Genomic DNA, 13,041 nt, shown 5'->3' on the forward strand with positions numbered 1-13,041 from the left:
GAAGTGAGGGGGGCGGCAAGGCCTGTTGCCGGGCGACAATATTTATCTTAGAAATAACAAGGATTTACTCCTTGGCGTGGGCCTTGCCCATGAAAAAAGAACCCGGCAAGCACCCTTTTTCATTAAAAAACATCCCATTCAAGTACAGTTTATACGGAATGAAATACATGAGCAAGGGGATTACGAGACTTAAAATTAACAAGTGCCCGCGAGCTTACAAACTAAAAAGAGATAAGATGCCCGTAATCCTTTTCTTGTCCCTCTCTTCAGAAGGTGGAACAAGGTAGCAGGAGGGCAAAAGAGTTCCTAGGCGAGGTGCGAGGACCAGAAGGCACCAAGAGAACATCCTGGTGCCGGGAAGGGAGCTGGAAGATAAGGCAGCAGGCCGACAATACGCGATGAAGGCGTCGGTGCCCCCGTACTCTGACTTGACGGCCGCCACCCGCCTTCTTCGCCTTCTCCAACCCTCCTACGCCAGCCGCCCAAGGAGGCGACGGGGAACGCGCCGATGGAGAGCTTGACGAGGAAGGCCCTCGGCAGGGCACGTGGCCGAGGGAGGGGCGACGCGGTCAGTCGAGGTCGGCGTCCCGCCGCTTGACGCCCTCATCGTCGCTGTCGCTGTCCTCCTCGTCACTCCAGCTTGAGGAAGAATCTTCATCATCGGAGGAGCTCTCCACGCAGCACTTTAGGCGAGTTCCGAGATCTCCAAAGACCTTGACGGAGAGCAGGCCGTCCTCCATTAACTTGAAGTAGAGGACGAGCCCTGCCGTCAGGCTGTGGACACGAGCGAACGTCTTCCATCCGCGACAGAGGTACATGACGTGAGGAGCGGGGAAGTCGACATCGACCCGCCTGCCACCATTCCCGCAGCCCCTCATGTGTAACCTGAGGGTCTGGGGCGGGTTGAGGTCCATCTCCCGAGCAAATGGGGTAGGGAGATGAAGACGACAACGCGGTGGCCGGCGCAGCCTGATGAAGAACTCACGAGGCTGGTCCCCGACGTGGCCCCCCATCACGGGAGGCATCGCTGGCGGAGGCAAGGCCGGTGCGCCGCCCCGTCCCCCTCTTCCCCGAGCGCCACGGCGACCTCGGCCTCGCCCCTCCCCCTTCCTGTCGTGGCCGGCTCCGCCGCCGCGATCTCTTGGGAAGGAGGGACGCGCTGTCGAGCAGCGACCCTCGCCGCCACCGTTGAAGGGCCGGCGCCCCCTCTCGCCATGGCAGATGGAAGAAAGGAGTGGAAGTGCAAGGAGATGGATGATGATAGAACGCGGGGTGCCATCCCCCTCCCCCCTTTACAAAGGGGCGGGATCGGGGCACGGCCACCCCACTCAACCAATCCGGCCATCGGGGGCGCAGGGAATCGGGACCGACCCGCTGCTCCAATCAGTGACGGCTAGGTTTCCCGCCTCTGCCGCCTGCCACCTTGAAGGCATGGGGAACACGTGGCGAGCAAGCAGAGATCGAGGGGACGGGTGAGGCGACCGTTCCCCACCCCATGATCGTGGGGCGCAGACGCCTTGAAGACCGCGACCCAAGTCTGCTCAGTAAATGAGCCGCGCCAATGCATTTTCCTCTTTTTACGGGGAAGGCGCGAGCCGCCTCTTTACTGTAACGTGACGCATGCGTGCGGGAACCGTCCCACGCATGTGTGCGGGAACTGTCCCAGGCATGACCCCCACGTCACGCACGACCCTCCATGACACGCATTCAACGCGGGTCGTGGGGAAGCGCAAGCAAGCGAAAAGTTACCACGGTTAAAATCCGCCCCGCCTGCCCGCGCACTGTTCTGGGCCTGGCCCAACAACGTGTCGCGCCTATGTGAGGCCCAGGCCCAGGGGCTCCTGCCGGTGTACAAAAGTAGGAGCTCTCCTTTTTACCCCTTTACTTGTGCACGGGCAGTCGGAGTCGCGCCCACGGCCACACTAAGCAGGGCAGAGGAGGGAAGCCGAAGGCACAAGGCAACCAAAGCAACGCCAAGACCAAGAAACACAAAAGAGCAAGAGGGCGAGGTGGAATCCCCCGGCAAAACCCTTGCTGGGGCAGCTTCCGCAGCCCGGCAAAACCCTTGCTGGGGCAGCTTCCGCAGCCCGGCAAGAGCCTTGCCGGGGCAACTTGCCCGACGCCAGCAGGGCGAGCCACCCTTGAGCCCGCGGGTTCCAACACCAGCAACCAACCACATTGGAACCAAGGCTTGGGAGGTGCCTCTATGGTGGCATGTAGATCTTTGTTAGGATCATAAACATACGAGATCAGATGAGGACCAGAAGACAACGACCCTCGGCGGGATCCTAGCCGAGGAAATCCACGAGACCCCCGGCAAGACGCTTACCGGGGAAGACCATGATGTTGCGGCAAGGCCCTTGCCGGAGACACCTACGGGGCAGCAGCAGGGCCCGCGTCTGCCAAGGCTCCACCGTCGTCCCCATGCAGCTGCCAGCTCAACCAGCTGGGCAGGCACCTGTGTGGCGACGAGCGCACTACAAAAAAAATACACTTCCGTGATGATACGTGTTTGTCATAGTAGGTCGCGTTTTTTGTCATGCATGTACATCCATGACAAATTTATGACAGAATCAACATAGTCATACCTGTGCTGTCATAGAAGTGTTCCATGACATTACCAAAATTATCATCACGGAAGTGTCCACTTCCATGACGATAAATCGCGCATCACAGAAGTGCTTTTGTTAAGGGTGACCGACACGTGGCATCCACCGTAACGGAACGCCGTTAAGCTATCGGGTTGGGTTTTGGATCCGATAACCCGTTAACAGCCCCGACCAATGGAGATTTTCCACGTGTAAAATCATCATTGGCTGGAGGAAACACGTGTCGGCTCACCGTTGGGACAGATGTCATCCGCTCATTGGACCGAAGGTGCCTATGATACGGCGACACGTGGCACGGCCCAACAGAGGCCCATTCCTGTGAAAAGGCCGACCCGTTTAACTTGGTCAAAAGGTGGCGGGCCGGCCCACGGAAAGCCTGTTAACGGCATGTTCGCATATAGCCCATTTACAGCCCGCTAACTCAGGGCCCGTTACGCCCTATCCGAATTAGGCCCAGTAGCGTTATCTGGGCCGTCCAATATGATTCAGCCCGTTTTAACTTCCGGCCCATGTGTGGCCCATGACTTCTTTCGGCCCATATGAGGACCTTTGTAACTCTTGGCCCATTAACGGCCCGTGGTGAAACTGGCCCGTAATGATAAGTGTATCACTTTATACCCATTAACGGCCCGTTATTCCATTGGGCCGTTTCTAGCCCAAGTTATCTTTCGGCCTTCTCAGGGCCCATTGATTCTTGGGCTCATTTGCAGCATTCGGTTACATACGGCCCGTTACTGTCATTTTCTGCTTGTGGGCCAAATTCAGCCCGTCGTTACAGTCGGCCCATTTGCGGACCGTTAATACGTTGGGCCGTTTTCATGTCAAAAAACCCATTGGGCTGTTTTCATAGAGTTATCAAATACGGCCTATTAACGGCCCATTATGGTCCACGAATAGTATGACCCATGATTGGTGAAATGATGATACGCCCCGTAGAAGGCCCATGGATCCTACGGCCCGTATGAGGCCCATGGATAGTACGGCCCGTAGAAGGCCCATGGATCATACGGCCCGTAGAAGGCCCATGGACCCTACGGCCCGTAGAAGGCCCATGGACCCTAAGGCCCGTATAGAAGGCCGATGGATCCTACGGCCGGACGAAGGCCAATGGATCATACGGCCTGCAGGAGGCCCATGGTTACAACAGTCCGTGTGTTGCCACGATTATTTTGGCCTAGTTACCAAAAATAGGCTATTGTGGCCACTAGAAAAAAAAACAGAAAAAGAACTGCAGTGACAACAAGCAAACAACTAAACAAGACAATAAGGAAATAAATAAGCAAGCAATTAACGCTAGCCTATTACCGCTATTACACATATTACATCCACTGGGCATCAAAGTTCGCCACCAGTGCAAATATAGGGAACAAAGCTGCACATTACATACACTGGCCGTCAAAATTGGCCACCAGTGCAAATAAACGCGGCAGCAAAACAAGAGCATAACTGAAACAACTTCAGAAGAGCTCAAGAAACGTTATCCTGGGTATCCACCATGCTGGCAATAAGCTTAGCAAGCTGATTAGCTTTGTCCAGTTTGGCGCTAAAATCCTCCAACGCTTGCTGTTGCACAAGAAAGTATGCATCTGAATGCTCCAGGGACTTCCGCAGTCCTTCCGCTTCTTGTCGCAGCACAGCTGATCGATGTCTTTCAGCTTGTAGTTGAGACTCAAGAAACCGAACTGATTCAGACAGTGAGTTTGAATAGCTTGTGCAAGCGGTAGTGGCCAGTAACTCGAACACTAAACCAAGACAGGACTTTGGGGTTGTCTCGCTGTCTTCAAGATAGTCTTCCTTAGCTATTTTATCAGCTTTGTTGGAGACCAACAAGGATGTGTCACTATCCTGAACCTTATCTGCATTACTTCCTTTACAATTGCTTAATAAGGCACTCTTCCCCAATATTCTGTCAGCATTCTAAAAGAAGAAACAAGCAGACACATAACAAGTTTAGCATGTACTAGTATATGAAACTCATTTCGGTGAACCAGTTCATTAGTAAGGTGGACAGGATTAATCTACCAAGTCTTCTATTGCCAAGTACTAGTACAAAATAAAAGCATCAAACAAACATATATCTATGTCCTATGGTCACTGCATTGTCTTGCCAAATCAAAATAGAGACACGGTTCAAATCATATCAGTTCAAGAAAAAGCAGCAGTGAAAGAATACAAAGCGTGGGAAACTACATGGCACAACAAGATTTTAGATGGGTACCATGGGTCTACATGTACAACAACACTATTGGCTCTGTTGTGATGCTAGTAATGTGCATGATATGAAAGTCAACTGTATACATAATTGAAATTGAAATCAACAGAGCTATTGATAAGAGCAAACCTGTTAAAGAAACATGCGTGAACATACCTGCTATGCCATTGGAGTTTCGATTGGATCCTTCAATTTAAAAATAAGTTTGTATGAGTAAATACAGTGATACAAGAGCAAAGCATTCATAGTTAAAAAAAGGCGCGCCTAAGCGAGCGCTTAAGCGCGCCTAGGCTCTAGGCGTTGGCAAAACGCATTCCACATAACTACGCATAATCTATGCATAACTGCGCATAAGGATGCGCTTTGGTCAGTAAAGCGCAAGGCGGTGGCAAAACGCACAATTAACGCCTAGCGCTTTTTTGAACTATGATAGCAATGGAATCTTAAATTAGAACAGTTGTTCTTCAGGTTTAGGCACTTGTTGTACATGAATAGAGTACAGTAAGACGCACGAATATAATACTTAAAAATAGAAAATGAGCTCATAGACCTTACCACATTCTTGGTTCGGGGCCAGTACAGAACTAGGCGTTCCCAGTCATCGTCCAGTAAATGTGTCTCAGGAGAACATAAGGGAATTTGATGAGTTTCTTTGCCGGTGAAGTACGTTTTCTTCAGGTAATTCCGATACTGCCACCAAGCATTCTTGAAGATAGCAGAGGTATTAGCACAGGTTACCTCATCCTGAGTTTCCAAATCGGTCCTTCTCTATAGAGAAAAATGGCAAAATTTGCTGTATTATAACCATCATGGTGGTAGGATGTATGGGACGAAGCAAAGTAATTGCCATGAATAACATTACTTACACATAACTCCTGGACAAACACCTGCAACTGGCATTTTCCTTCATCTTCAGTATAATATTTCCAAGATGGGAAGATACGCACATACGATTTAACAACATCAAATGCGATAGATGCTAAACTACGACTAGCTGGTTGTGCTTCCTCCACAGGAATAGGCGTACTAACTGGTGGAGTTGGGGTTCGCCGTGATAGTACTGGCCCTTTGGGCACTGGAGCTGCCTTACTAACTGCTCTTGTTTGGGAGCTCTGTGGTGGAGATGGTGCTGTGTCAACAGGAACTGGGTTACTATCGGCTGGGGTTGGGGTTAGATTGGGTGAAGCTGGTTCTCTGTCCATCGCAGTAGGGGTACAATCTGCGAGAGTTTGGGTTATGTGTGGTAGGGCTGGTTCTTGTGCATGTACAACCGGGGTGCTATCTCCACCAAGAGGTAGCACTGTTTTATTTGAAGACCGTGTTTTTAGTCCGCTAGATACTGGCATCACCCGCTCCAATTCAAATGGCTGATAAACAGGAAACATAGTTGAATGTACAGACATTGTATGACAGACAGATGCAATAGATAGTGTGGAAAAAAGAGGGCATGAAATTGTTGACATGTATATTGTTTAACTAAAACGGATAGCATGACATAATTTCACATATATGATGTCTATCTAAACTGGATAGCATAGCATAACATAATTCAAAGATATGATGAATAACTAAACAGGATCGCATGACATAATTCACCTACATGTTATCTAAGTAATCAGGATCGCATCATTTAATTCACATATGTGATTTATATGCTAAATAGAGGGCATTCGATATGATGTCTGAACTAAGAACATGGTGTTGAATATTGTGTATATGATGTCTAAACTATGCAATGCAAGACACCGTATGCATGATATGAGCAGTATAACCGTGCCAAGTTAGAGCATACACCCCAGTGGGGGAATAGGACTGGTCATCTGTCTCTGAATCCATCTCTGAGGAGCTATCGGGACCCAACAAGAGATCTGCTTCGACAGGTAGCACTGTCTGCTCTGAAGGCCTTGTTTTCACTCCAGATTTTTCCATCTCCCACCCAAATGGCTGATTCATAGGAAGAGTAGTTTAATGTACAAACATTGCCGACAAATGGAAATGTAATGAAGAAAAGGATGGGCAAGATATCATTCAAATATATGATGCCTGGTTAAACAGGATGGCATTGCACATTTCAGATATATTATGGCTGGCTAAAAGACATGAGACTGCATAATTCCCATATATGATATAGAAACTAAACAGGTGGCATTACAGAACATGTCTAAACTAAGCAGATGACATATATGATGTCAAAAGCAGGCACTGCAAGGCAACATATGCATGTTATGACTAACATCATCATGCCAAGGTAGAGCAAACACCTTGGGGGGTAAATAGGAGTGGTCAGCGGCGTCTGAATCCGCCTCAGAATAGATATCTTCCTCTGGATTACAATCTGGAGAGGGGTGGGGAGGGTTTGCCATTGAACCCACCATGGAGCGATGTCTGCATGACATTGTATTGCCGCGCAAAACTCTTCTCTTTTTCTCTACATGTTCAGCATGACTGTGTACAATATCTGACATGCATATGAAAAAATATGGTGAGATTATGTAAGGAGAGCATGCAGAAATTTAGAGTGATGGTAACAACCAGTGGATCGACGTTTTTCCGTTGAACCAAAATAGCCCTAATGGATCGACGTGAATGTATAGTACTAAGTGATGCAACAAGTGTACAACCTCTTTGCCGTAGCCGTGTCGACCTCAGCATCATTGGGTTGGTCACTGAAGCAGTTGAGGCAGAGGTGGTTGTCGGAGGTGTGGAGGAAGATCTGAGGAACCTGTAGACGGCGTCCAGGGCACTGCTCTGTTGTGATGGATCGTTCTGTCGTTGGAGCAGCTCCGGTGGGCCGTACGACGTCAAGGCTAAAGCAGCACAAGACAGACATCATCAATCTCAAGTGGGATTCTAATAGCATCTCCAATAGATGATGTAAAATGGATGTAAAATTAACATCACCAAAAACCACCTGACTACAACAGATGAGGTAAAAACTGTTGACTCTGAACTTAACTGTCGAAACTGAAATTTACTGTGGAATCTGAATGCTACTGTCGAAACCGAACACAATGGTGGCAGAGAGGCACTTGACATGTAGTTTAGGGAGGGCCTGCAGTTCATCTTCAACCTGCACCCCCTTGAGCCGCCAGCCACCACCGACCGAACCGCCGGCCCCAGCGCCGCCTCGCCGCCCCGAAACAACTCGCCACCGTCGCCCCGGCCAGCCCTCTAGGCCCCCCGCCCCCACCTTGAACCCTAAGATAGATAGTGGGGTACCTCTCCAGCGAGCCCCCGTCCCCGCTGCGGGTGGTTCTTCCTTAACTCCGGCGAGCCCCCCCAACCCCTGAAAATCGACTGACCCAAAAGTCGATTCAGTCGACTAAAGTGTGGCTTAATCGGAGCAGAGCAGCAGCACGAGTGAGGGGGAGAGCAGCAGCAGCAGCACGAGTGAGGGGGAGAGCAGCAGCAGCAGCTGGGCGAGCGAGCGATCAAGCGAGAGCCGGAGCAGCAGCAGCAACGCGAGCGAGTGAGCGAGAGCCGGAGCAGCAGCAGCAGATCCGGCTGGTATGGACGCCGCCGCCGAAGGGGCCTCGCACTGGGGGAGAGCCGTCGTGGAGATGTCGCCCGCGACGCCGGCTTCAAGGTAGCCGCTCCATGGGGGTGCGAGATGGAGCACCGTCGGCGCCGGGAGGTCTAGTTAAGGAGAAGGTGCGATGCAATGAGTGTACAACCTCTTTGGTGGCGCCGAGTAGGCCTCGGCTTCGTCCGAGGAGTCGGTGAGGATGCTGCGGTTCCGGTGGAGCAGGTTAAGGCACCGCTGTGGGGATGGAGCAGCCGCGATAGACGAGGTGATCGTCGGAGCAGCTCCGTGGAGGTGGAGGACGGGGCGACTGAACCAGCGGGACGGCGAGATGGACGACGGATCCTCATCCGGGGAGGTGGACGAGGGACGTCGAGCTATTGCGGTGGACGATGTCGTCGGGGAAGAGGCTCCGGCTGGGCAGCGGTGACGTGGCAGACAGAGGAGGGTGGGGTTTCGCGGGTGGAGCGGAGAGGTTATGGCAGCCTGGGATTTCGAATGGCGAAAAGGGGGCGATGGGAGGGGGTGAAGCATGACTTAGGGACGCGCTTGTCCAAAATGTATGGTGTGTTACAAAAGGTCCCCCCACCGATTTGAACTAGCGGCCCTTTCGGCTCAGGGTTAGAAGGGGGATTTCGCATGTCGGGATTTGGCAGCTGGAGGGAGTTTTCGCGTGCGTTGTAATTTCGAGATAGCAAGGCGCGGGTTGTGAAGGCGCTAGTTTTGGGAGCACGATATCTGAATTTTCGGGATATAACAAGACGCGGGTTGAATTTTAGGGACAAGCCTAACGTGTAGTAATATTGTACTTGTACGTACCAAATCAATTCGCACTTCCCTCAACCAAAAAGAAAACGAAAAAAATAAAACTATTCACACCACACAAAGAGAGTCTTTGTAATAGCCCCAAAATTGGGTTATCAATTTTTGTGTTGTTATTCCTTCCTGGCACTCATTTTCAAAATTTTCACCTCAGTTTGCTGGACGACTCTGATGATTCTTGTCGTTTTCAACCCTTCAAAATCTTGCTCATGTCTTTTTCAGTGGGCAAGACCTCATTTGCATCATCTCAAACCCTCTCAAACCCTAAATTCCAAATTTTTGGAATTTGAATGTGGCCCTTGTGATTACAAAGGAGCCATCATTTTCCCTGATCTGTTGATAATTCCAATTGGTCCCAGGGACCATTCTACCTTTCTGAACCTTGGATATGCAAAAATATTGCTAAGTCCAATGCAATATTTTTGAATTATGATTTATTCCTTTTCTTGCCTTTTTGAGGAATAAAATCCAAAGGCATAGCTAGCCATCTCCTAAATTCATGAGAATTGGTGGAGTTGATGTTTATGCCTAATCCAAGCTCTGGCAAGTATATTGGCCGAAAGTAAATAACGAAAATTGCCTTTTCCTATTTAATGCCAATATTGCATTTCTGCCATTTTCCAAAGGAACTACTACTTTTATAGCAGAGAAAATTCCCACATAAATTGTGGAGCTTGTCCTTGCTATATAATCACTAGTTCCATCCTCATCTCATGTTCCTCAGTTCAAAAATTTGGCACATGATCCAATGCAAGTTTCTGCCTTCTCTGAAATTTTGCAAAGGGAGTGCTTTATTACTAATTCCAATTGAGCTAAAATTTGGCAGGGTGTTTAACATTGGTAAATAACCTATGGATGCCAAATATGAGCTCAATCCATTCATCATAGCTCCCTGTGCAATATTTCAAAGTTTCAGACCAGAATACAACTTTGTGAAGGAAGTACCTTCATAGAGTCTCCAAATGGGATGAAACTTTTCCATCCTCTCATGTATCCCAAATCATTAGCCTCCACCCAAATTCAGTTCATTTCATTGAACTATGTGAGCACAGGAGCAATTCTTGGTTTCTGTCCAATTTTTCAGTTTGTGAAGCAGGTGTATTTTATCTTGCTCCTTTATGGCTGAAAATATTCCCAGGTCTTCTCATATCTATATAACCTATATACAAAAGATTTTGGCTCATTTCATCTAGCCAATTGCCCTGAGGATTTTTCTGAAGTTTTTGGACAGAAATGTTAGCTGTGAAGGAAGTACCATTTTGGAGAGTCCATTTGGTATGAACTTTTTATAGCATCATGGTATGTCCAAATCATCAGGCTTTACCAAGTTTTAGCTTAATCCATCACTCCTAGTGAGTGCTTCTTCCTCATTTAGTTTCTGGGTTAGATTTGGTAGTTGTACAGAAACTATGGTAAATAGTTGTCCAAATTACCTCAAAACTCCCAGGACTGTAGTCCTTTCTACCCTAAGCCTCCCAGACAACCATTTTACCATTTAACCTCTCTGGTTTTATCTCTAGGATGTTGCCAAGTTTGCAACAGCAAACTTGTGGAGCTTGGTTTACTCAGCTCAATTTGTCTCTGCCCATTTCTTTACCATGGTAATACTCCACGCTGGAAGGACTACGCGGTAGACATGAGATGGCCTTAGTAAAAACTCCAGAGCGCGCCATGCCAGTGGTGACTATGAGGGCAGCCAGCCAAAATGGTGGTCTAGCCACTATTCTCGTCGGCAGCGCTGCTCCGACCGTCTCTGGCCTCGCCATTAATGCCCAACAGTCCCCCCTCGGCGTCCTCTTCCCTCTGGACCTCTGGCCCCCTTCGTTTTCTTCTCCGACGAGCCGTGCCAAGGACCAAACAGTATGCCACTGTGGCCATCGTCTTCTTCCCCTCCGTGTCCCCTTCCTCCTCGTGTCCGCTGGTGCTGCCCGACTCCGTGAGCTTCTGCTGCTCGTCCATTTCCCCCTCGTCGCCTTCGCGCCGCTCCCCGTGAGCTTTGGTCGCGCCTGCCGATGTTGTGCCCCTCGCCGACGCGCGGACACGTCACCTGCCGCGTGCCACCTCCTCCCCTCCTTGCCCCGGCTATAAATAGCTAGCCCAAGCCTTCTCCGAGCAAGCCAGCCCCTCCCCTCTCCCTCTGGAGCCCTCTCACACCCGTGCCCGGCCGAATCCCTCGCCGGAGCCCGGCAATTTGGCCGGAGTTCGCCCTCGGCCTCCGCACCCAAACCCCCTCTCAGGCCATCCCCTGCCCAGTCCAAGTCCATGGATGGACGCGCCACTCTCCGGCGACCCTTCCCGACCCGCCGCCCCTCCATTTCCCTCACCGGAGCCCCGTGTCCACCCGAGCCCGAAGCCCTGCTCCGCTACAAGCCCTGCTGCGGCCCCTGCGAAGCTCTCCGGCGGCAGTAACCCCCACCCCGAGATGGGCCTCTCCGTCCTGTGCATTTCGGTAGGTCGCACGCCGCGAGCGGTGGCCGGAGTCGCCGGCGCTCCTCGTCGGGGCGATCCCCTGCCTCGGCTCGTCGCACCCGCGAGCGGGAGGAAGAAGAAGGCCAGGCGAGCCCCGCCCAGCGTTGGCCCTGCCTCTGGGCCCCGCCTGTCGGCCTCTGCACGCTGACCGGGCCGACTCGCTGAGCTGGCGTAAGTGGTGACGCCCTACGCGAATGCGCTTTCGTTTCTCGAAAGCGTACTTCGTCGCGGCTTCAGAGAGAAATGTGTTTTCGTTTTCTGAAAACGTACTTTCTGTCGCCTGCGGTCAGTAATGCGCTTTCCCTTCTCTGAAAACGTATTTTCCTTAGTGCGCTTTCTGTTTTAACCGACAAGGGCCTGTCTGTGAATATTTATTTTATAGATTAGTCCATGTCATTCAAACTGCCGTATCTTTGCAACCACAACTCCGATTGAGGTGATTCCAGGACTCACGTTCTCTGTTCGTCGAGCTCTTTCCGTTGGTATCATTTGCATTATGTTTCCACACAGTGAAAATGACCATTTTTCCCTCGCACGTAAACAGCCCTCTCCGAGAGAGAACTGTTTCCGGCAAATCTTTCCGCGATCGTTTCGCACTTTTTCTCGGAGTATTCCTCGACCCCCAGGCAAGCCTACCTCTTATCATGAGCCCCGAACTTGCATGTTGACTTTGCTTGCACCTTGTGTGTGTGTAGTTGCAGTTGTTTCACATCGTTTTTGTCTGCAGTTATTCCATTATGCCTGTCATGCATGCTTGTGTTTTCATGATATCTTTTGCCATGCTAATTAGAATGTTATTATTAATAATGCCATGTCACTACTCTAGTTTATTTTCATGTCATCGTTATAAGATGTTATGATGATTGAAATGCACCATGGTATGCTAGTACTTGATATTGTCACGCTCTGTATTCGATAGTTGTGTACTTGAGAAGTTCAATATTTTGTCCATGCATTTGTATGCTGCATGTTGCAATCATGTTAAATATGCTCATGGTGATGGAGAAGGAATTAAAATGACTTAATAATAACAAACCTCCTCCGTCATCGATGGGATCGAGTGATAGTGCCACCAAATCGAACTTTTTCAGTGCAACCACATTTGCCTTTGTGGGAAGGCCTTAATGCGATCTATTGTCGTGCCTCTCGTCGGTGCCTCCAACTAGGGAAGGTTATGGGCATGCTTACCCTGATCAGGTAGGCGGACATAACCTTGTGTGCCCGTTGTTAGAATTTTTGGTACCGGTCCCCGTGAGGGACGTTTTGGCCACGACGGTGGTCGTTGTGTCTTTGGTAAACACGGGGCCACCCAGGACTAGCCCAGTTGGGAGTGGGTCGGAGCGGCCGGGAGAGTGTCATGGCAGTAGGTCGGTTTCGTCGGAATGCCGTTGGTCCACCCGAATGGG

The sequence above is a fragment of the Aegilops tauschii genome, chromosome 2, assembly GCF_002575655.3.
Source record: "Aegilops tauschii subsp. strangulata cultivar AL8/78 chromosome 2, Aet v6.0, whole genome shotgun sequence".
Lineage (NCBI taxonomy): Eukaryota > Viridiplantae > Streptophyta > Magnoliopsida > Poales > Poaceae > Aegilops > Aegilops tauschii.